The 24,505-nt window shown below is 43.1% G+C and overlaps 1 protein-coding gene across 2 annotated transcripts in view; it reads left to right on the forward strand.

Moving 5' to 3' along the window:
- FMN2 (formin 2) overlaps positions 1 to 24,505 on the forward strand; it is a 366,439-nt gene that overhangs the window by 159,871 nt on the left and 182,063 nt on the right. The gene's annotated exons all lie outside the window — the stretch shown is intronic.

A 24,505-nucleotide genomic window follows, 5' to 3' on the forward strand; every position in this document is an offset into this window, starting at 1 on the left:
GTTATCTAATAACTGAATAAAAATTGAATAACTATTATTCAAATAGTTGATTTGAATAACTTCAGTTATTTACTATATGTAAACCCCTGGGCTTTTCTATGCCTAGAGGGATTGAATTATTTTTCCTAATATCCATCAAAGATAGTTTCAAATGGTGCTTGCCTACGTATATTACTGTTGGTGGTCCAGACCCAGGGAAGCAGTAATATCGGGACCTTTTGTTATTACTTTTATGTTGTTGTTTTAATTTCTGTCTTTAACCAGGCTTATAACATACTCCCTATGTTTAGAGTTGGGCTGATTTTAACGTTTTCTAAGTGGTTTTAGTGTCAGTATTTTAAGGTCTTGAAATCTGCCCTGTAATTGACAGGCATTCCTGTGCCATATCTTCCTATCACATTTATGCTGAGAGATATTGCCCAAAGGTGCTTAGAGGAAATCTATTGGGAACCCCCCATAAGCTGTTCGGAGCCTTAGAGTAGATTTAAAGCAGATTGAATTATCCAGTGGAATGCCAGTTTACCTATTAAAGAAATATGGTTTCAAGTAGAACACAGACTTTATAAATCATGAAAACATTTAACTGGCTTTCTAGCTCACCCCTGTATGAATGTGGATTCTATTTGTTAGCCTTAAAATATTGTGAGGAATAATTCATAAATAGCACAGGCCTGGTATGCTCTGTCAATTGATGAGTAACTCTTAATCATAATTTAAGTTTTTATTAAACTGTTTTGATGGGGAGGAGACTTCCTCAAACTGAAGCGTTGGGGGGAGTCGTCATAGAACAGGACGCCAGGGCTGGCGCCAAGAAGTACTTGGCGTTTCTAAAGCTGGCAGATGTATCCCAGTTAAGTCATAGAATGAAATCTGAAAATAATGATATGGTCCTTTCCTTCAGTCAAATATTCAGCCCGGGTTGAGTTAATAATGAGAACCTTATGAGCAAAGGAGTCCACCTAACATCTGTGTCTGTGGTAAAGCCAGTGAGAGTTCATTGAAAATTTGCTAGCTTAACATGCAATGCTAACAATAACACGGCGTGAACGTCAGTAGTTGAAGGGTCACACAGAATTATGCATAAACTTTATCCTATTAGGATGTGAAGTGATTGCTTGAGTCACTTTGAAACCCTGTACACGGTTTTCTAAAAAAAAAAAAAAACCAGCCGCCTTCGAGTTTAAGACGGAAGGAGCAAGTGGGATGCCTTGCAGTGAATAAGTCCTGTCTGTCTCTGCGTGTTGTCTGGAACCGTGATGTACATGTGTGAATCACTTGTGGCCTCTAGAATAAACTTGACTTCTATCAGGATAGGCCTCCACAGAGAAATCCACAGAAGCATAAACATCATGGATTTTGGTTGGAGAAGCAGCCACAGACTTTATCCAGACCTCCGGTATCATCTTCTGGAGGAGCAAACGTGGTGGTTAGGTTTCTCTTCCAAGGTCACAGAGCCCGTTTGTGGAACAGACTAAACTGGGGCCCAGTCTTCTTCACCCTCTGGGCCTGTTCTTTTCTTCATGGGAGCTGCTTTTTCAAGATGGCGCTTTGTCTACAACCAGCCTTGGTATCTTGAAAGCAAAGTATGCGCAACATTGTAAAACAGCAGGAAGTTTTTTTCCCTCTTTTTCTCTTTTCCCTCACCAAAACCCCAGAAAAGGCTAGGGTTGGGCTTACTTTGTAATGTTTCTATTTTTAAAGTTCCGCATTAGAGTAATTAGCGTGGAAGGTTTGGACGGGAGGTGCCAGAAGTCTAATTGTGGTCTTGCCGCCCTGTCCGCGGAACACCACACCCAGCTCAGACTCAAAGGTTATTTTCTACAATAGCACATGTGGAGTGTCACAAAGAGTCACAGGGCGGAGAGGGAAGAAAGGATGGGTTTCTTGACTGAGTTTACTCATGTGGTAATACAGGCGAGACAGACCCAAATACTTACCCGTGTGTGCCCACACACACAAGGTTACAGGGAAGACCTGAGTGGCTCTAACGTGGTTGTAGATGTGTCTGGCAACTTCTAAACTATCCTGTAAAGTATCCCAGTTTTCCAACGGGAAGGGTGCAACTGTGGTGTGCCCCCTCTGGAAAAAAAACAAAACAAAAACACTCCAGTGGTTTAGAAGAATTTAAAGTCAAGGATGAAGGTGCTTTGCAGAAATGATTTATTTACCTAGTGTGCTAGAGCTTAGGGTCCTTATGGCTTTAGGCTCTCCTGAAGTCAGGCTTTCGGGATCCCCTGCGGCCTTGCTGACTTCTCCTCCCCAGCCTGAGTTGGTTCCCCTGGGCGTGTAGCCCTTTGAGTTCTACTTTACTGTCATGGACGTCTAGAATCTCTACTTTGGGTGGGCCTTGAGCTTTAATGTTTGGCCTTTGGCTCTTCAGGCTGTCAACAGAAAGTTTGGATTCGTTGGGATAGGACTTACAGTATCTGAACTGGCTTGTTTTCCTGCATTCTCTCTTCCTTAGCCTGCTGTTTCCTCTCTTGACTGCTCCTGGATGCTTTTTCAGATATTTGATGAATATATTTTATCCCACATTTTAAATCACTCTCAGTGGGAGGATCGATTCACACCCCCTAGCCTGCTATTTTCACGGTGGGAGTTACCCTACAACTTTGAGGCTGAGTTTTGTGAAAAGAGATGGAGGTGTGCATACAACATTCCATCTGTATTTTGGGAGTCAGTGTGGTAGTCACAGCTCTAGGACCATTTTCGTAGGAAATAGTAGCTGCGGAGCACTTTGACATTTCATAAGGCTCAGTTTTATCCCCAAGGTCTCACTCGGAGGTAGAATATTCATGTAACTTATCATACAAACTGTGATACCTTTGAGAGTGGAAGGGGGCGCTGTGACTCACGTTGCCTGGGCAGCGAGGGCAAAGTGGAGAGTTTGCACGTGCGCGGTGTGCGGAGCAACTCTACTATCAGATTAGATGGAAACAAGTTTCTGATGTAATTCTCCTCCATATATACATACATGGCAACTCTTTATTGGCCAGGAAATTAAACAGGTTGGAAAGGCGGCTTGGTAAACCTGCGGGTATCCAGCTCTCTGTCCTTCTGCTCCTCTCACCGGTGTCGTGTCTGAAAGGTTTGCTCCAGTTTGTTACAAACACATCACAGAGGGAGGAAATCCGTCACCTTATAATCTGTCGCTGGGAACTAGAAGTCTAACTCAGAGCATAGCTGGACCCACGACCAGTCAGGATCTAAAGCCTCTGGCAGCGTCCTTAAGGATCCAGGCTGTAAACTCTGCTAGGTTTTCGTGCTCAGTCTCTGGACAGGGGCGGAGTGGATTCTCACTAGGAGTTTTTAGCTAATCCACACGTCTCGTATCTTTTTACTTTCACCAGTAAATGTCCACTTCACGTATCAGAATGCTAAGTAGCAAATCCTCGGGTACTGATCTAGTAACTTGTAATATCTGCCTCTGAAGTATGGCCTTTCTTTTTCGATAATTTAAATTCAGTTATGGAGGGGAAGGTGTTAGGAGGGTTGGGGTGTCTGGGTGATGGGCATTGGGGGAGGGTATGTGCTATGGTGAGTGCTGTGAATTGCGTAAGTCTGATGATTCCCAGACCTGTACCCCTGAAACAAATAATACATGATAGGTAAAACTAAATTCAATTGGGTGACATACAGTACATTGTTAGTTTCAGAGGTAGAGGTCAGTGATTCATCAGTCGCATAGAACAGCCAGTGCTCATCAGATCACGTGTCCTTCTTAATGCCCGTCACCCAGTTACCCCATCCCCCCACCCCCCACCCCTCCAGCAACACTCAGTTGGTTTCCCAGAGTCCAGAATCTCTCATGGTTTTGCTCCCTCTCTGATGACCTTTCATTCAGTTTTCCCTCCTTTTCCCTACCTGTGATCAGGAATTCAGCAATGTGGCAGGGTGTAAAAGCAAGGTGCAGAAATCAGTTGCCTTTCTATACACTAATAATGAGACAGAAGAAAGAGAAATTAAAGAATCAATCCCATTTACAATTGCACCCCAAACCATAAGATACCTAGGAATAAACCTAACTAAAGAGGTAAGGGATCTGTACTCAGAAAACTACAGAACACTCATGAAAGCAATTGAGGAAGTATGGCCTTTCCTACATAGTGCTAGCCCACCATCCCTGAGGTATGGGTATTGGATGGCTGACTGCCCCTTAAGTTGAAGCTTTAACTGGCTCATATACATTATTACATTCCCTCGGTATACATGTTCTCAAAATAGATTAAAGTTACTGTAGTGGGGCGCCTGGGTGGCTCAGTGGTTTAAAGCCTCTGCCTTTGGCTCGGATTGTGATTCCATAGTCCTGGGATCGAGCCCCACGTGGGGCTCTCTGCTCTGTGGGGAGCCTGCTTCCTCCTCTCTTTCTCTGCCTGCCTCTCTGCCTGCTTGTGATCTCTGTCCAATAAATAAATCTTAAAAAAAAAAAAAGATACTGCAGCAAGAGATACCTTAGATGTATTTAATGATCTCATCCATAGAAGTAAGTTTCTAACCTTCCAGGATGGTTCTTCCCAAAGTATTGAAGGTCCTCATTCCTGTCTTTTCTTTCCTTTTTTTTTTTTTTAAAGATTTTATTTATTTATTTGTCAGAGAGAGCGAGCGAGCACAAACAGGGGCAGTGGCAGGCAAAGGGAGAAGCAGGCTCCCTGCTGAGCAGGGACCCAGTGTGGGACTGATCCGAGGACTCTGGGATCATGACCCCAGCTGAAGGTAGACACTTAACCAACTGAGTCACCCATGCATCCCGGCCCTCATTCCTTTCTTCCTTTTTTAAAAGATTTTTATTTATTTATTTGATAGACAGTGAGAGAAGGAACACAAACAAGGGGAGTGGGAGAGGGAGAAGCAGGCCTTCGGCTGAGCAGGGAGCCCGACGTGGGGCCCGATCCCAGGACCCTGGAATCATGACCTGAGCCGAACGCAGATACTTAATGACTGAGCCATCCAGGTGCCCCATCCTTTCTTCCTTTTAATGTCTGTCCTATCTAAAGCCAACTAGTACTGTGAACCCATGGGCAACAAGTACTAAATTAGGTCCTTGTTGAAATTTCTATCCTTTTAATCATGATTTGTGAAAATCATGTGTCTTGACATCAAATAAGGTAATTATGTAAACTAACTGGTCAAAAAAATCATGGTTGTTTTTATTTTTTGGTCTCTAAGCCTAATGTTTGTTTTTTCAAATGCTTTTTAAAAAATGCAGCTAAGGATACCTTACAACGACAACGACCTGCTTTTAGGTTTAAATCAGGCATTCCAGGAGCATCTGGGTGGCACAGTCTGTTAAGCATCCCACTCTTGGTTTCTGCTCAGGTCCTGATCTCAGGGTCGGGAGATCAAGCCCTGTGTTGTAGAGTCAGCCTGAGATTCTCTTTCCCTGTCCCTCTGCCGTTCCTGCACATGTTCTCTCTCTCTCTCTCTCTCTCTCTCAAATAAATAAACCTTTAAACAAAAAATCAGAAATTCCAGTTAAGTCTGCCTTGTCCTAATAACTGTGTAGGAAGAAATCACGTAGGTTGGCAGGTATTTAAAAAGAGAGTTGCTTTTGACGAACAGGACACACAGGCTTGAATATTGGTTTGAATTTTTACCTCTCTCCCAACCCCCTTCCTTCTGTTATTTGCCAATACAGGTGTATCAATACAGGCATATATATTGTGGGTTTGGTTCCAGCTACCACAGTAAGGCGAATATCAGAATAAGCTGAGTTAAATAACGGTTTTGGTTTCCAGTGCAAATAAAATTTACACTATACTATAGTATTAAGTGCACAGTAGCATCGTGTTTAAAAAAATTGTGAATATACTAATATGGTTTCTGAATATAGGTTGAGGTTCGGTGGGATGAGATCCTGAGCTGAGGCCCAAGAAAGAATTCTAGAGATGTCTTTGGTGCAAAATGGTGGTTTATTAAAATACGGGGACAGGACCCATGGGTAGAAAGAGCAGCTGCCCTGGGGTCTTGAGAAGTGGCTGGTTATATACTCCAGAGTTGGGGGAAGTAAGGAAAAGGGATGTTTCAGAATAACTTTCATATGCTAGAGAGGCTGGCCTTCAATACCAGAAGTCTCGCCATTTTCAAGTTCAAGTTGTTTTTCCCTCTTGCAAGGTATTAAGGTCTAGTCGGGGAGCTTCCTGGAAGAATGTCACACATGTCCCACCCAGGAGTGGGGGGAGGGGAGGATGCAGGGGGTCCACTGCTTTGTGTTCAGCCAGTCTTCTGCTCCCTCATCGTATACCTTAATTAGGAAATATGTTATGGCTTAAAAATACTAACCATCATCTGAGCTTTGAGTGGGTCGTAATCACTGAGCACAGACCACCGTAATAAGTACAATAATAACCGAAAAGTTTGAGGTATTGTGAGAATCTCTAAGATGTGACACAGTGACACAAAGTGAGCAAATGCTGTTGGAAAAGTGGTGCCCACAGACTTGCCTGAAGCAAGTTGCCACAAACCTTTAATTTGTAAAAAACAACAACCCCCCCCCCAAAAAAAACCCAAACAACCAAAACAAAAAAAATGCAGTATCTGCCAAGTCAATAAAGCAAAGGGCGATAGAATGCGGTCAGCCCGTAGCTGTGTCACGTGGTCTGGAAGAAGGGCATTGATTTTTGTTACACAGCGCAGGGAGTGGAGGCTTGCAGATTCAACCTGCCTGGGGCTTCCCCTTAATAGAACTAGAATGGGTATCCAGTTCCCCTGGCTCCCAATTCACAGCCCTCTACAGTGTACTAGCTCGTTTCGGAATGAGGACCCGTGTTTTCCTAATAAAATGAGAATATGCAACATACGCAAAAAGAGAAATTGGCAGCAAGGCACAGTACTCTGGCCTCCAGTTGTTTTGGCTTTTTGCATTACTAAAGCACTAGAAAATATGGTTAGCAAATTTCATTTATTCTTTTGTCATTGCATGCAAATTCCTCAGTTTGCTCATTGACTCTGTTCGTTAGAGAGGGAAGCGGACCTTTTTTCCAGCTATGAATTAAAGGAGGAAAACAATTTTAAAAGGAATTATTAATTAATGGAGTTGCTGGTTCTCGATTGAACCAAACAAAGATAAACAAATTTGTTGGCGAAAATGTGTATTGGGCTCAGCTTATCACGAACAAAAGCAGGTTGGGATTACTTCTAAGAAGTTTGTGACACATAGGGCATGGGACTTTCTGTGCGTTTTTCCCAGGCGACTGATGCTCGGAGAGTTTATAGGAATGTACACCCTGGTTAAGTCCTTGGGGATGCTTGCTTTCATCTTGTACTCATGCTCTGTGCATATTTCTTTCCTTTTCTTTCTTTTTTTTTTTTTAAGATTTTGTTTATTTGACAGAGAGAAACACAGCAACAGAGCGAACACAAGCAGGGGGAGTGGGAGAGGGAAAAGAAGGCTTCCCACCTACCAGGGAGCCCGATGTGGGGCTCGATCCCAGGACTCTGGGATCATGACCTGAGCTGAAGGCAGATGCTTAATGGCTTAGCCACCCAGGCGCCCCTTTAATCATATTTCTTTATTCCTTTTGTCTATACTTCCTGGGTTTTCCCTTTAATTTTTAAGTGCAGACTAGCGTTGTTAAAGGCCCTGATTCCAGAGCCATGCTGCTCAGATTTTATTTGGGGCAGAACCTCAAACCCCAGATTTGTCTGTTGAAAGCCCTAATCCCCAATGGGATTGTGTTTACCCCGGGGAGCCTTTGGGGGATGATGAGGTTTACAGGAGGGTGGCTCCCATGATAAGATAAGTAACATCCTTCAAGAAGAGGAACAGAGGCACAGGCTGTGCACACTAGGAAAAGGGTCCTTAGAATTTCCAGCATCCAGAACTGTGAGAGCTAAATTCCTGTTCAAACCACCCAGTCCGAGATATTTGTTAGCGACACCAGCTGAGTGAGGGAGACGGGAATCCCAGTTCTGCTGCGGGTTTGCTGAGTAAGAACCCGGGCCATGTTCTTCGTATCTCATCAGTAGAAAGGGTTAAATGAGTTATTTCCTGTGAAATGAGTTAAATGAGGTATTTCCTGTAAACGCATGTGCGCAAACACACACACAGAGTCAAGAGTCAATATTCAATCTGTCCTCGCCTTTCTGCATTTCTTAGGAAACACGTTGTGTTCTTAGGCTTTGGAGGTTCCTGAACTGAGCTAGACGAGAGGGGGCACGTGGGAGTCTAAGTTCAAGGGGCCTGTACCCGAGGCAGATACGGTTGTTGCGGATCTTGGGTTTTCTGTCAGTCTTCCTGAAATAATGAGTTATTACGGGGCCGTGCCCATCTCTGTTTTCTGGATGGAGATAAATCCAGGGATTATTTATATGAGCAGCCCTTAGAAGGTGAGCATGAGCCCATCTTTGGGCTGTCTGTATCGGCAAGGAGAGAATTTGTTTTAGAAATTTGAAAGGTGGGGGGGCAGGTCTCCCCTAACTGTGTGGTTTCCTAACCATCGTGTCTGGGCGCTGTGAGCTCGCCATATTCCACAGGCACCGCTGTTGGGTGGCTCGTGGGGGTAGCGGTGGGGCGGGGGGAGTTTGGCTTTGTTAGTTAGAGCGAGTCTTGTGGGGACCAAGAGTAGAAGTGGAGACAGGGACAGATGCTTCCATTTCCTGCTTTGACATCTTATTAAACTGACCGTTAAACTCCTTTCTAGCTCTGAGTGTGAAGTATTAAACACACTTCTTTAAAAATCTGGAAATACCCTTTTGAACTGTGGGAACTTAGGGGAACTGTCGCTGCGTATTTTCATCGCCTACACATAGCAGTTCTCTCGTCCTGGGCTGCCACTGGACAGTGTTTCTCTTATGGAATTTTCTACCAAACAAGTTGTAGATTATAAACTTCTGGTCTTTTTTGTAGTATTTCTGGTTTTATTCTCGGAGACACAAGCATTTTCACTTGCCTATTAATTACCCTAAGAAAGTTTATCTATAATCATTTATTTATTTTTGTAATAGTCTCAAAAACTGGGTTTAGGGTGGGCAATGTTAGTGTTTCCTAGTAGGTTTTCCAGTGTCTGGTTTCTTTATGAAACTCAAGTTTACAAGTCTCGCTTAGAAATTGCTTCATGCTTTTTTTTTTTTTTTTAACCTTCATTGTAAGTGTTTTCTTCACATGGGATATGGAGTTTTAAGACCTGTTTATTATATTTATTGAGACATTAAAAAACTAGTAAATGCTGTTGGGAGGTTTAGTGAATGGTTTTCATTGAAATGTAAAGTCACTTAGAATTAGAAATTTGAGAAGAAAGTGGGCTTCATCCAGCGGGCTTTTCATCAGGTGTAGCCTTGTCGGGGAGAAAAGTGCATGTGAGGTAGGTTCACTTTCACTAAAACCTACTTTTAGAAATTTAATATCAGAATATGTCTTAATTGAAAATATAAACTCATTACCTAGAGTCTCTAGAAAAAGAAAGACCTCCTAAATCACTTAGTCACACATAGATGATTAAATCAAGGGAAAATGAATTATTATAAATCTTTCATTACAGGCTCAGAAAAAACCTGGGTCGAACTTAGCTTATAGTTTTTTATGACATTGTTCCACAGTTGGGCTTTTTGATTATGCTTTTATGGGAAGGAGAAACACAGTTAGGCTGTTCTGACACCGTGAGCTTGGGACGTGGATCTTCTTTCCTTCATCGGACTTAGTATCTGATTATGTATCAAGCGTTTGCGTGTTTGTCTTGCTGCCCCGCACCCTCCCCCTGCACCCCTCCCGCTCCCCCCCGTAAGCTCCGTGAGGCCTGGCGAGGCAGCCCACTGCAGCTCGGCCGGCCCGTCCGCCCCTGCAACGCTGTTCCTGGTCTTTACAGTCATCCGGGGACGGTTGGAGGAATTGCCCGGACCGCACGGGGCGCGGGTGAAGGTGCGGCCCACGTTCCAGCACGAGGCTCAGTGTGAGTGCGCCACTCACCGCCCCAGCTGTGGCCCTTGTCCCACTGTGTGTTGAAGGCGCGGTTTTTGCGACAATATTCCTTTCTCGTGATCCTTGAGAGGGGTGGGGATTCAGACCGTTTTTGGGGCGGGGTGGGGGGGGCGCATAAAGCCCTTTTGATAACTAGAATCCTGTGTGTATTTTAAAACCAACTGCTTGAAAATTCTGGGTGTTTCGGCAGGTGCGTTTTCAGCACCCCTAAGTGGCCGCCTCCAGGTTTTCTGTGTCCTTTCAGATGAAGGGAGGATCTGAGAGTACTAGAGATGAGGACAGAAGGAGAGCTTGGCAGTTCCCACACTTCCCTCAGAAGCCACCTGTGTCCTATTCCTCCTAGGTACATTCTAGAAATGTGATCAGAAATATAATCGGCTCCGTGTGCAGAGGCAGCCGATAAAATGGCTTACAGTTATGTGATGGCACATCTTTGAGCATAAGCGCAGTACTGATACCCCATGCTGATAACTTACCTCTTTACTCATGGTCAAACATGAATACAATAAGCTGTCTACTTCCCCAGTGCCAGTTTTCAGCCAAATACCTCTGAATTTTGTAAAATTTATTAAAACTGCTTCGATCAATGATTATTTACATGTGATTAAGAAATCAAATAGTGGGGCGCCTGGGTGGCTCAGTGGTTAAGCGCTTGCTTTCGGCTCAGCTCATGATCCCGGGGTCCTGGGATTGAGCCCCACATTGGCCGCTTTGCTCAGAGGGAAGCCTGCATCTCCCTCTCCCACTCCCCCTGCTTGTGTTCTCTCTTCTCTTCTCACAGTCTCTCTCTGTCAAATAAATAAATAAAATCTTTAAAAAAAAAAAGAGAGAGAGAAATCAAATAGTACAGAAGACCTTGCAATGGAAAAAAAATGCAATTCCCAGATCCCTATACAGGCTTTGTCACTTCCGTGATGGGTTGTAAAGGCATGATTTTCCTTTGTTTGAGCAGCTGTGGAATATTCGCAGCCTCAAGGAGATGGTGGAATTCTTTGTGGTCACTGACGGTATAAAGTCCTTATGAATTAAATGGTTGTGAAGAGAAGTTGAAATTGCACATGATGTTCAGATTATCATCTGCAAGTTTCCTTTTCATTCTAAGATTTGTGACTCTGGATTCAGGTTGTACGCTTGCTGCTAATGATAATAATAGCCAGGGTCACCTGGGTGGCTCAGTGGGTTAAAGCCTCTGCCTTCGGCTCAGGTCATTATCTCAGGGTCCTGGGATCGAGCCCCACATCCGGCTCTCTGCTCAGCGGGGAGCCTGCTTCCCTCTCTCTGCCTGCCTCTCTGCCTACTTGTGATCGCTCTCTGTCAAATAAATAAATAAAATCTTAAAAAAAAAAAAGAATAATAGGCAACACATAAAGTCATTGCAGTAGGGTTCGCGCTAAGTCTCTGAGGTACGTAATGTTGTTATTCTATTATTCCCACCTCGGGGTCAGAATCCGAGACAGAGAGGGAAGGAGCGTTAGCAGCAGGTGCGGGGCTGTGGTTTAATCGCAGGTGGTCTGGTTGCAGTCTGTGCTCTGAAGCCCTGGGCTGTGCTCCTAAGAACTCTCAGATGTGAGTCACTGTATCAGTGGCTTGAGCTGGAGACAATGGTACAGGACTTTTGTCCTCCGTGCCTCCTAACTGCGGCCGCAGTCTGCTGGCTGCCAACCAGCACCGCTGCCTCCGGCGCGCTCCTGTCCGAGTGCCGCTGAACCAGAGCATGCTTCCCTACTGCGTGTGTTTGTGTCGGGGCCTGGGGGTGGACGCCAGGAGCACAGAGAGAAAAAGAGTGTGGTGAAAGCTGCAAAGAGGTTACTTGGTGGGCATGGGAAGATTTGCTTCAGAATTCCTTCTATGATCAATTCCTGTCCTGCCTCCTGTCAGTCCTGTGATTTGGGTGATGCTCAGATGCTCGTTCCTTAGTTGATGAGGAAGAGAACGCGCTCAAAGACGAGCATCACTTTAGCAGCAAACTCTCATGCAAGGGTCAGAGTGCCTTAGAGGGACTCCTTCACAGTTACAACTGCCAGCCCCTGTTCTTAGCATAAAGAGGTCAGGATTGACATTAATTTATAGCAGGGGCTCTTGATTCATTTATCCCTACTGTCTTATTTCCTTCCTTCCTTCCTTTATTGCTTCCCATACTTAATTATCCACTTACTCAGATGTTTACTGAGTACTTTCTTGGGGCCCAGCTCCGCTCCTGGCACTGGGGTATAAAGATGACAACAAAAAAGACAAAACAACAACAACACATGGCTGTGTGGAACTTACATTCTAGTAGGGAAGAAAGCGTTTTTTTTACGAAAGGCTAAATATATAGTGTGTCAAAAGGTATGATAAGTGCCATGGAGGAAATACACAAGGGCAGGCAATGGGGGCAGCACAGAGTGAGAGGTAAGGGAGCCGTCAGGAGCAGCCTCGATGAGAAAGCCAGATCTGAAGGGGACGAGAAAAGGAACCCCATCCTATCGGAGGGAAGAGCATGGTTGGGAGAAAAAGTGAGTCAGGTGCAAAGATCCTGTGATGCCGGCTAGTGTCCCGGCACACTAAAGGAGCAGCAAGTTGCTGAGTGTTTCTGGAGAGAGTGATCGGGGGGGAAGAGGGGTTGGGGGTGCGTTTGGGTAAGTAATAAGGGGTGGAGGGAAGGAAGGAGTCAAGGAGGATGGGCAGGAGGACCCAAGAAAACGTCCACAGTTAATTCGGATGCAAGACGGTGCTGGCTTGTACAGAGTGTTAGCAGCACTGACGGTGAGATGTAGTCAGACTCGGGATAGTTTTTAAAGATCAACAGGATTTGCTTATGGATTAGATGTAGACTGAGAAAGAGGGACGTCTCGGGATTTGGGGCCTTAGTTAATACGAGGATGAACTTGGTAGAAAACTGCAGAAAGGGCGGTTTGAGAAGGGGAGATGAGGATTCCACGTGGGGTGTGTCATGTTAAGTGTCCTGTTAGACATGTGAGTAGAGGTGTTGGACATGAAGAATCATGAGTGCAGACTTAGAGAAGTTCAGACTGGCTCAAGCGTGGGGTTCATCAGTGTCTTGATGGGAGTAAACGTCGATGAGGAGAACAGAAATCAAGTAACCAGCCTGTATGGTCCTCAAATTCCCGAAGTCACGTGAGTTTTCATAACACCTTCAGGATTATATCCTACGTGACTCTCCCGTGTTGTGGCTTAGCGTATTCTAGGTGGCTTAGGAATTAGCTCAAGCGGAAAATGAAGAGCAAAGAGAAATCTATTTTGAACATATTATATATTTTTAGTGGTTCTCTCTTGAAAGAGGACAGAATGCAAGCTTTCTTTATTTTTCCTCATTTGTGCAACAGACTTTGTTCACTAAGAAAATGGATAATTGGGAGTGGTTTAAAATCAGATTGTGCTTTACATTATTTCCATTAAGCCATTGGTTCTATTAATTTTTTCTTCTGTAAAGAGGAACAGAAACAGGAGCAGCTTTCTTGAGTTGCTGACACTCATGGAAGTCAATCTGAAATCTTTATGTCTCCTATCAAACATATTAGTGAACTAAATACAAACAAAATTTGATGACTATTTAGTGGACTGTTAAGTAACATTGAGAATTTATCATCATAGCAATTTGGAAGAAAATACACATTGAATAATTTATGGTATCCACATTGATATTTCTGTTGGAAACAAAATTCTTTTAATTCTTAGCATTTTCTATTTTAAATGCAAAATTTTATTACCGACCTGTTTTAGGCCTGTTAGCTCCCATGCTCTTGGATTGCTCTATTTCAATGCAGTTCTATCATGCCTTTCTTCCTTTAAAAAGTTATAATGAATGGAGCATGGAAATGTGTTTCATAAAGATTATGTAATCATCAACCAAAATTGTTTTTCATTTTGAAAATATCTTATGGTCCAGTTTGAGAGACAGCCAGAGTCTCATATCATTTATTCTGTAGTTACATGATGTTTTGGTTGACATGTATGAAGAAAATCTGTTTTCACACAGATACATAGCTGAAAAGAAAGAGGTATTTATTAGCTTTTCAGATAATGGTAGATGTAATTGTTAATACTGCACCAAAACTCTCAACAAGTAATAGTTTCCTAATGGTTAGCGACAATATTGAATTTGAAAGCCACATCAATAAACTTTCCATACATTAAAAAAAAAATTACGTCCTACTTAGTATTAAATACTTGGATCTGCTAACGTTAGTTTATTTAACTGAGTTAAGGCATCTGAATTACATAGATGTTTGGCAGAAAACATACATTTAAGAATATTGAGCTCATTTAAATGAAACCCCAATATTCATTTAAATCTGAACAGGCTCGACCATGTTTTGAAGTTTGGAGATGTTTAGAAGAGTTTAAAAATGGCAGTTGTGTTTTTTTACTTCTAACTCGGGTTCAGTCTGGCAGGTTCCTGACCCCTAATCCCAATTATAGTATCTGTATGTTACCATGTTGGTTTCTCAGTGCCCTATTTTAGGTTTAACTTGGAATGATGCAAACAGACATTTGGGTCTTCTGGTCTCCCTGCTGCAGTGTAAACTAGCTGTAAACAGTGTAAACTAGCAAGGAGAACGTCTGTGGTCCTTATCTCAGTCATTATCTCTGGAATGAAAGATTCCCATCATCTGTTGCATGTAGTGAAAGGTCTGGGTGTCACAAGGAAATGACATCAGTTTTCTAGCATCTGTGATACCCTCGAGTAGTAATTTCAGAATACTTAGCAAAAGGCTTACATTGTTGAAATATGATGTAGTCTGGGGAGTTGACTTTTCGTCTCAATCTCTAACTCTTTTATTCTGTGCCAGAAAGGAATTCTCCAAGACAGGATGAGTTTTCCTTTGTGGTAGCCCGGCTAGTGACGATGATATATACCTACTCCCCTCTTTCCTCAGAGGAGAGGAGAATGCGGAGGAGGTGTGATATTCTCTGGGAAATCTAGGAATAGGAAATTGCTTCTTCTTGAACAATGAGGTTCGTGATTTCAGCTGAGAGTACTTGGAGTGTTTTGGCCACCAGCAACCATTTCCCCTACACAGATGGAGTCAGATGGACTCTGTATACTTTGAAAGGAAGGAACAAGCAAAAATACAAAGGAATCTTTAAGTATGGGAATTGGTGAAATTTGAAGTCTGCGCTGTTTTGTTTTGTTTTCATGGTTGCCTTTTTAGTGGGACTATTTATGTATAAGAGAAAAGGAAAAGACATGAGCGAATTATGTGATGGTGGATAAAGGTTCTCCTGCTCAGTCGAACCAACAGGTCTGAGAATGTGGAGAGAGTTTCTAAATGTTAGTTCAGTTCTTTGGGTGGAGCCTTAAAGGAACATCTATTCTTCATAGAGCGCTCTCATTTGGAACCGTGATGTGTATGTAGTTATGGGAAAAAGACTTGCAACTTGTATTACATGACGGAGGAGAACTGTGGTAGAAATTCGTGGTGCCCAGGGTATGTTAAACCTCTTCTCCCACCAGTGGCTTCCATCTAAAGCTTTGCGAAGCGGTGATGCCCCCGCTCTGTTTCACTGTTTGCACATATTGCCTTTCGTCTAGGGATGTCAGGAAGGTCTGGCCATGAAAATAGCTTTCTTTAATTAAAAATTTCTTATAAGCCATGAGAAGAGAAAAATAGATGCATTTTGATCAATTAAATCAAAATTTGTGAGGCATTGGGGTTGCAGAAGTGCTGACGTCACTGGATATTTAAAGTACTGGACGGGGGCGCCTGGGTGGCTCAGTGGGTTAAGCCTGTGCCTTCAGCTCAGGTCATGATCCCAGGGTCCCGGGATCGAGCCCCGCATCGGGCTTTTTGCTCAGCGGGGAGCCTGCTTCTCTCTCCCTGCCTGCCTCTCTGCCTACTTGTGATCTCTCTCAAATAAATAAAAAAAATAATTATTTAAAAAAATAATAGAGTACTGGACGAGGAAGGGCTGGGACGGGTGGGAGAAGCAGTAACTAATAGTTTTCCTTTGTCCGGCCATGACCCTGAGCAGTGGGCGGTCATTGCTGGATTCGAGAGAATGGGCAGTGTGGTGACAGAACAGCAGATAGGAGGAGGAAAGTTCCTCCAACAGTGGCCTCACCATTCACCAGACAGTACCGAAGTTTAATTAAGGCTCAGAAGTCTGAGTGGGTGAGTTAGAGCAGAGGCAGCTCCGAAAAGTTTCTGTTTTACTTAGAAGCAACTTTTGTTTGTTCAAAGACCATCAGAGACATCAGAATATTTGGAACTCCTCCCTGTATTTAACTGATCTCTCTCTCATTCCTGGCAATGAAATGTTACACTAATCCTCTCCCACAAATATATACATCAAAAGAGAAGAAAGAAAAACCTTCATTAATTGAACAAATGACATAATACGACTTAACACACACATAAACTAGTGCGTCACAATTTCGTATGTATTAACTACATGTTGAGCTAAGTAAACCACAGAACTATTACTAGGGGAACATACGTCTTGTGCATATTTTTTAGATTTTTCATATTTTTAAGTTTTTGGCAAAATAGTCATGAGACAGAAGTTGTTAGTCAAAGTCATGTCTGTGGTACAATGAAAGGAATTACTATAACATGTCACGTCTTGGTATGAAGCTCTCATATTCTCAGTCATAGATTATAAAGTTCACAACTAAATTTTCTTCATTTTTTGATACATTTTTCATTTTCAGTGACTAAACTTCTTGGTTCCTTTCCCTACCTCAACATGTCTGCCTGTATATAACTGCTAATACGTAATATACTGAGGAAGCCATGTAAGTGCACATTGAAGTAAAATTTTTTTTAAGATTTATTTATTTATTTGACAGAGAATGATATTACAATTAGGCAGAGAGGCAGGCAGAGAGAGAGAGGAGGAAGCAGGCTCCCCACTGAGCAAAAAGCCTGATGTGGGGCTCGATCCCAGGACCCTGGGATCATGACTTGAGCCAAAGACAGAGGCCCAACCCACTGAGCCACCCAGGCACCCCTGAAGTAAAATATTTTTAAAAATATATTTTTTTAAAACCACATTTATAATCTTTGTGTCTCCAAATTCAAGCTTTCTTTTCAGGGTTTCTTTTGAAGGCAGACGTGTTTGTGAGGAATTATGCCCCCAAAAGTATGAATATTATCTGTGTGGAAGTGATTTTAGCGTAAGGCATTTTAAATTTCTGATAGATTGTGTAATGTTGGAGCCGTGTATATGTGTGCGCTCAAAATAAAATTTAACAATGTCCCCCTTTTACAGCCTGTGTTAGAAAACGGTGGCAAAATGTGACCAGAGTTAGGGTCCTATTTCCAGGGAGACTTACTAAACTCTATTTCACAAGAGCATAAATGTTTACCTAAGCAAGAAGGTGAAATGCGTTATGCCCAATAAAGGACATTTTGCAGTGCAGGTTTACAGAAAACATTCAACAGACAGTGATCTTTTAGACAAAGTACAGTGTGTTGTTTGAAACTCTTCGCTCATCTGTACACTATGCTTAAAATAAACACTCTCTGGGAATATGCCAGTTTTCCCCCCTACCTTTTTTATTCCACACCCTAGATTTTGTCACCTGCCAAAGTCAAATAAATCTTATCTAAACAATTGAGATAAGCCTTGAGTTGTACCCAGTACGGTCAAATCAACAAACCTCTTCAAAACCAGAAATGAAATACAATATCGCTAGGTTAAACAGTCTACAATGGCAATCATGTTTGCATTTAAAGATTTTATTCCAAAAGGATTACAGACTCGGTATCCGTTTTTTTCCCCCTTGCCCAGACAAGAAGGCGACATACTCAGTCAAACAAAATGCATTTGTTCTCTAACAATGTAACTTGTGCGGCTCTTATAAACAAGGCCCATAGGTGTACGAAGCCTCTGACTTAATCAGTAACTTATGTCATTATCCTGGTATAAGCAAGCCTGCTTGAGAGGCACCAGTGGCGGATGGAGTATCAGAGTTATTTTTTTTCCAGCAAGAAAGCCTTCCTTGGGGCGCCTGGGTGGCTCAGTGGGTTAAAGCCTCTGCCTTCGGCTCAGGTCATGATCCCAGGGTTCTGGGATCGAGCCCCATGTCGGGCTCTCTGCTCGGCAGGGACCCTGCTTCCCCCTCTCTCTCTGCCTGCCTCTCTGCCTACTTGTGATCTCTGTCAAATAGATAAATAAAATCTTAAAAAAAATAAAAGAAAGCAAGCAAGAAAGCAAGCCTTTCTTTAGCCCTAGTACAAAAATGTATAGAATTCTGGCATTTTATTTGTGCCTTACAAAAAATCCCCACCAGGTTAAACAGCCTGAAAAGAGAAGATAGGATAGGATTTCTAAATTAATAGGCTGTTATAAAAATGCAGCTTTCTTCCCCTCTAGGGCATCCATCATTTTCATTGCTTATAGGACGGACACTCTTGGAGGGCACGAAGTGTGTCTATCATGTCCCCAGGGCCGAGGAGAGGACCTGGCCTAGAGTTAGAACTCGATGAATCTTTATCCAGTGAAGGAATCAATGATGTTTTCAAGAAGATTCCGTTTACTCTGCAGATGAATCCAAACATTTTGTAATTCCTTCATCAGTTTTTGATATTTAAAAGCTTGCTTCTCAAGTGAATGCATTTGGACTTAGAGTTAAATGGTTCCTTTTCAGTGTTACTCTGCTTTGTTGGCCTTTTGTTTATGTGTAACAGGTAGTAAACAGATGTTACTGTGTCACACGGCATCACTCAGTGTCACATAGTGTTGACTTCTGTGTACTTCCTGACCGTCGGGGAATGGGGCCGCTGCTCGCTGGTTTGAAAAGAGCTCATTGCCCCGCTCGGCTTTAAGCACATCTTCACCTTCTAGAATTCAACCTCCAGCACATCTGAGCATTAGCCCAACTGCAGAGAGAATTGGGATGTGGATGTACTGCTTTTCTTGTATTTATTTACTTATTTTATTTTTTTAAAAGATTTTATTTTTATTTATTTAACAGAGAGTGAGAGAGGTCACAAGTAGGCAGAGAGGCAGGCAGAGGCGCGGAGGAGCAGACTCCCCGCTGAGCAGAGAGCCCGATGCGGGGCTCGATCCCAGGACCCTGAGATCATGACCCTCATGAGCTTAGGCAGAGAGGCTTAACCCACTGAGTCACCCAGGTGCCCCAGAAGACCCAAACAACAGTAAAAAATATATTTGCCTTCCTCATTTATACGGTTTTGTAAGAGCAATTATTTCTCCACACGTGTATACGATATTGAGACATTTAGAGAGAAATAAGAACCTTCCATTTTTGAGTGTCGCCTATGCAAGGACTGTCTGGCACACAGGAGAAGAATTACCTCTAATCCTGCCAATAACCATCCGAGGCAGCTAGTAGCACCATTATGTACCCAGTTCACATGTGAATAAACTGAGACCCCACTTCCTTGCCACATCTCTCCAAGAGACGCACGCTAGCTAGTCACAGATCCATGTTTTTGGTCCCGGTCTGTGTGAAACCAAAGCACTGAGCTTTAAGGTTCAAGTACTTTGGGGGGAAAAAAACCCAAAACTTTTGAATTATTATTTGAGTAAATTAAAGCCTCTTAATAAATATGTTAATATATAAATCAGTGTCTAGAATGGAAGAAGCAATAATGAAATGTAGCCGTCTTACAAGGAATGAAATGCCACTATTTTAGTTTGGAATCTTTGAAAAAATGCTCTTGCTATCTTTGCCATTAAATTTATTATGGTCTTTAGGTAATCCAGAATTACTTGCAATATTATTCAAGAACTCGTGTGTTTCCCATGTATGTTAAAAATGCGTAGTAGCAGGTCTTCTGGCACGTTGCCCACAGTATGGGCATGCCTGGGAGTACATGTCTGACAAGCCCACGTGCTCAAGCAAGTTTGGTGGTAAGATGTGTAAACATTTCAAATGTACTGTTTCCTTTTACCTTATTAAGTGTGAAATTCAGGTGACTCTGGTACCAAGTGTTTTCCTCTCTGAGAAATGTTAGTTTTTTAACTTGTTAGGTGTGTTTGGTTAAATGAAGCCAAGCACAACCCAAACACAATCTTTAGAATTGCTTGACTGCCTCGTTAGGAATTTTTGGTTAAATAATCATTTTGACAGTTTTTTTTTTTTTTTTTTTTAAGTAAGTCCCCAGGTGTGCGGATTTTCACTTGAGGATTAACACATCACTCTTTCCTTCTAAAGGATTCTTAATTCCATTGTCATCAGGTTGCGCAGCAACATGCTGTCACCAAAGGTTTCTATGCTTTATTGAATTTCAAATAAAAACTTAAGGATAACGATCCTAGGCATTTTCTACCTAAACTGTTTTTCTCTACCTCTTGTTTTCCTTTTTATATCTTCCTGGCAGGATGAATAAAGGCAATACTAGAAATTCCTGTTTGCATAAAAACTGACCATTTGCATCTATCACAGACTGTAGACGTGAAGGAGGAAGGGGACGCTTCTTCCTCTGGAAAGATCTTTGACATCTTTATGACCCTTTATGTGGTTGGTTATGATTATGGTTTTGTTGGCAGCAGATAGCACTGCCCGTGCCTATATTTGGCTTTTGCTTTCTCAGATGTTGCTGCCTTCGTGGGTTGATGGGACCAAAGACAGAAATGTACGGTTGGTAGTTAGGACTTCTTAAGGTCAGCTGTTATGACTTCTCTCTGAAGGTTCAGTAGTGACTTTGTTTTTCACAGTAAGCTTTTTAAATTTTCTACTCTATGAGGAACACTCTGGTGTGAGTTGTATCTAAGGCAATAGCCTTGCTATTGGGCTATTTGAAATCTCCTTGGAGGCAAAGGGGTCATAGTTCTCTATGAAAGAGAACACCTGAAAGGTATCAGGTGATTTGTATATATGTTCAAAGGTTCAAACAAGAGGTCAGGGATGTCATTATGAACCATGGGTCTGAGGGAATGTTTCAGAGATACCTGAGGCTGTAGCTTGAAATCACTGTTTTGTTAGAGGTAGTGCTTTTTCCGCATCGTTCGCACTTTCCAGCTTCCCCTCCATGGGGAGCTGTGACAACTGTTTTTCCACATGAGGAACAGGACTTTAAAGACCATATAAACTTTTTTGTCCCTAACCTTTTTTTCAACTTTCTGAATCAGGATCAGATGATCTCGATTTCATTTAAGGCATTATTTACTCAGATGTCCTGTTCACGGCTGAAAACAACTTCTAATCAGTGCAAATATATGTAGTACTTTTGCCATATTATCAAGTGGCTAATTGTCAAGAATTTAATCATATTTCAGAGGTCTTTGTTACTACCCTCTAACTAATTGGCTGACAACACTCCCTATAACAGTCTAAAATGAGCCAAACAGTTAAGCTTGGGGTGGGGGGGACTAAGTTATAAACAAACATCATGAGTGGCTTTTTTTTTTTTCCCCTCTCACCTGTCCCTGTGTCCTTCATTTTATTTCCTAATACGTCAGAGGTTTTGGGATTCTGCTCTTACTTCTCTTTAATTCCACCAGGATCTAGATCCTTTGTTTAAAAATCTCTTTCCCTTCCTCAGCGGTCCTGTTTGTGTTAATGCCTCTGGCACTTCTTTGTTCACCCCTGTGTGCATTCCTCAACATATTGTCACTTTTGCAAAACCTCGAGACAACCACAAATTTAGTTGGGTCAGAAGAGGGAAATAGTTCCATTATTAGGCAAAAGCTTATAAGAGAAAATAAGCTGAAACAAGTTTCTGGCCCATGGTCTCTCTTCTAGCTTCAGAGACCCCAGAGTTTTAAGACCACTTTTGGGGACAAGGCAATACCATGAATGAATTTTGTGAACGCAGAGATCAGTGGGGCCAGGCGTCCGGCCGTGCCGGAGTATGACCCGGGAGCTGTGTGTCTGGCAGAATGTGGTCAAAAGGGAGTGTGTGGGATCTCTTCTCAGGAACTGGACAAAATTAATTTTTTCCCCTAACACTCCTCTGTTATTGGGATATTGGCCTTCCCGAATTGATTTATTGTTTTTATTGTTCTGACGTTTCCTCCTCTTTTGCACATCCTTTTGGGCAGTGCTCTCGTATTTATTTGCCATACCTTGTATTGAATTTTTCTCTTTTCGAGACCGTGTATTTATGTGTGAAAAATCATTTTCTGTTTCCAGTTTGGAGGGTGTTGCTGTAATCCAGGCGATAATTGGGGGTGTCTGGGAACAGGGTGGTAACAATGACAGTGAAGTCATATTCTGCATGTGCTTAGAAGGTAAAACCAGGAGGATTCGTGAGGTGCTGGCTGTGGAATGCGAGCAAAAGAAAGGGGTTAAAGATGGCCCGTCTGCCAGATGGAGTCCCCATCCTTTGGACAGGGGACAGTGTGGGCCGAGTGGGTCTACCTCCAGAGTTGCCGGCGAGCGAGCTGAGAAGGCTGTTGGCTCTATAAACCAGAGGTTCAGGAAGGAGGTTGGAGGCCAGAAAGGAAAATGTTTCAAATCCAGCGAGAGACTGGAGGAGGTCGCTGAGGTTGGAGAGTAGATAGAGGTGAGAAGAGGTAGAAGGATCAAGCTGTAGGCTCCTTCAGTAATAAGAGGTTGGGGGGAGAAGGAACCGGCGAAGGAGAATGAAGAGTGGGAGGCATTACCAGCAGGAGGAAGAGGACGATGTGGGATCCTGGGAGCCAAGTTAAGCTTGCAAATCTGGAGGAGGGATTATTCACTATGTCCAGGATGGAGAAATGTGCATTTGGATTTCACAGGATTGAACTTCCTGGTGACTCAGTAATCAGAGTGAAAGTGTAGCAGGGTTAAGAAGATAAGAACAGAGAAGACTGTGGGGACAATGGGTGTTGGCATAGGAAGACAGGGAGGGGTGTGTGTGTGTGTGTGTGTGTGTGTTCCTCCCCTGTGTTCTGATCTCTAGCATCTGTGTTCAGGCATTCTGTAGAAGATTTTATCTTTGTTCTGGCTTAAAAGTGGGAGAGGTGAAAGCTGGTTAGCAGCTGTGAGCCTTCTAATACAGCCTTTTGACTCGGAGTGCGGTGTGTGGTTATTAACTGGGCACGTCATTTGTCGGGGAACCACCAGGGTCTTTTTGTTCTTTCCTCTTGGGGTGGTGAGATTCCCCAGAAACTTCCAGTTTCTGGCCTGGGAGAGGAACGGTCTGTCTGGCAGTTTTCGGGGCGGCAGACTGAGGATGAGAGCCGTGTGGGGGTGGGGAAGGGAGTTTCATCTTCAACGTCGCAGAACTGCACGTGGTCCCGGGTTTTCCGTGGAGTGCTCTGGCCGACAATTGTGCTTGTCCCTCTGCCCACATACTTTGTTTTAATTTCTCAAGAAAATAAACTTGGCCCGCTTGGGGAGGACGTTTTCAGAATGGAGATGTAACCGATGAGCGGAAACCATTCAGCCCAAACCCCTTTTTTCTGGGGCTCCCCTGTCTACCCTTGGCTGGACAGCTGTCCGGTGCTGCGGGTTCCTTGGCCTCCTGAGCTGGATTTCAGCATTGCGCTGGGCAGCCGGCGGTTGCTTCTTTCGCAGGTCTGCTAAATTAGGTACAACTATTGCTGTCACTGCCTCTTCTCATCGTCCTTATGAATTCATGTTTTGAAAAAATCTCTTTACTGTGGTTGGAGTGGAGCTTCAGGTGAGAGCAGAACTGGATTCACGTTTTTCCTCTGCCCCCCGAGGCAGAGATGCTTCCATCAAACACCTACATCACAGTTCAAAGAAAACGAAGCCATTTGAAAATGCGATTAGGATTTATACTATTATTTGTTTGCTTTCAAACTGTTACTGCTAGGATCTTTTCCACTTGACGATTGTGTTATTTGTCTGTTGTTTGCACAAGTTCCGCCAGGTGCTTACATTACCGTATAGTTATAAGTTAACGTCTTTCCGCTTCACCAAACTGTGATACAGGAGCCCAACTCTCCAGATCCCCAAAGTGGTTTACAGCACGTGTACAAGAGACAATGCATATTGTCAGATCAAGTGAATAGCAACACATCCCCCCAACCCTGCGGAAAGGTGAAATCTTTAATTTCATGGAAATGTACAGTGAGACAGAAATTTTCCTCACATGCATCCTTATCCCTGATTTTATAGTATAATGACAAGTCACTTGCAATTCCTTAAAGAGATCTCCTAGAAAATTTTGGTTCCCTGTGGCTAGGAGATGATGACAAGATTAGAACTATTTTATTTTTTTTAAGATTTTATTTATTTATTTGACAGAGATCACAAGTAGGCAGAGAGAGAGGGGGAAACAGGCTCCCCCCTGAGCAGAGAACCCAATGAGGGGCTCCATCCCAGGACCCCGGGATCATGACCTGAGCTGAAGGCAGAGGATTTAACCCACTGAGCCAACCAGGTGCCCCCCCCACTTTTTTAAAAAAGATTTTATTTTTTAAGAACGGTTTTAAGTGAGAGATGCTTCTGATCGCTGCTGCTTAAGATGAGTTTCTACTTGAACAAAGGTCTTTGCTTTGCTTCTCAGCAGCTTGCAGAGCTGACTTCTTCTCAGCTTTTCCTGTGGCTTCTGAATTCCAAATGGGGTGGAGATGGTTTCTCTAAGCCCTCACACTCTGTCTTACTATGTCAGTGAGAAGAGGGCATGAACTGTAAATACAGACCGACTGGCACTTACTCTGTGTTTGAGCTTCTGCTGACTCTGCTCCCTTCCCACATACCTTATCCAAAAATCAGCGTTGATG

This window comes from Neovison vison, chromosome 10 (assembly GCF_020171115.1).
Source record: "Neovison vison isolate M4711 chromosome 10, ASM_NN_V1, whole genome shotgun sequence".
Taxonomy (NCBI): Eukaryota; Metazoa; Chordata; class Mammalia; order Carnivora; family Mustelidae; genus Neogale; species Neogale vison.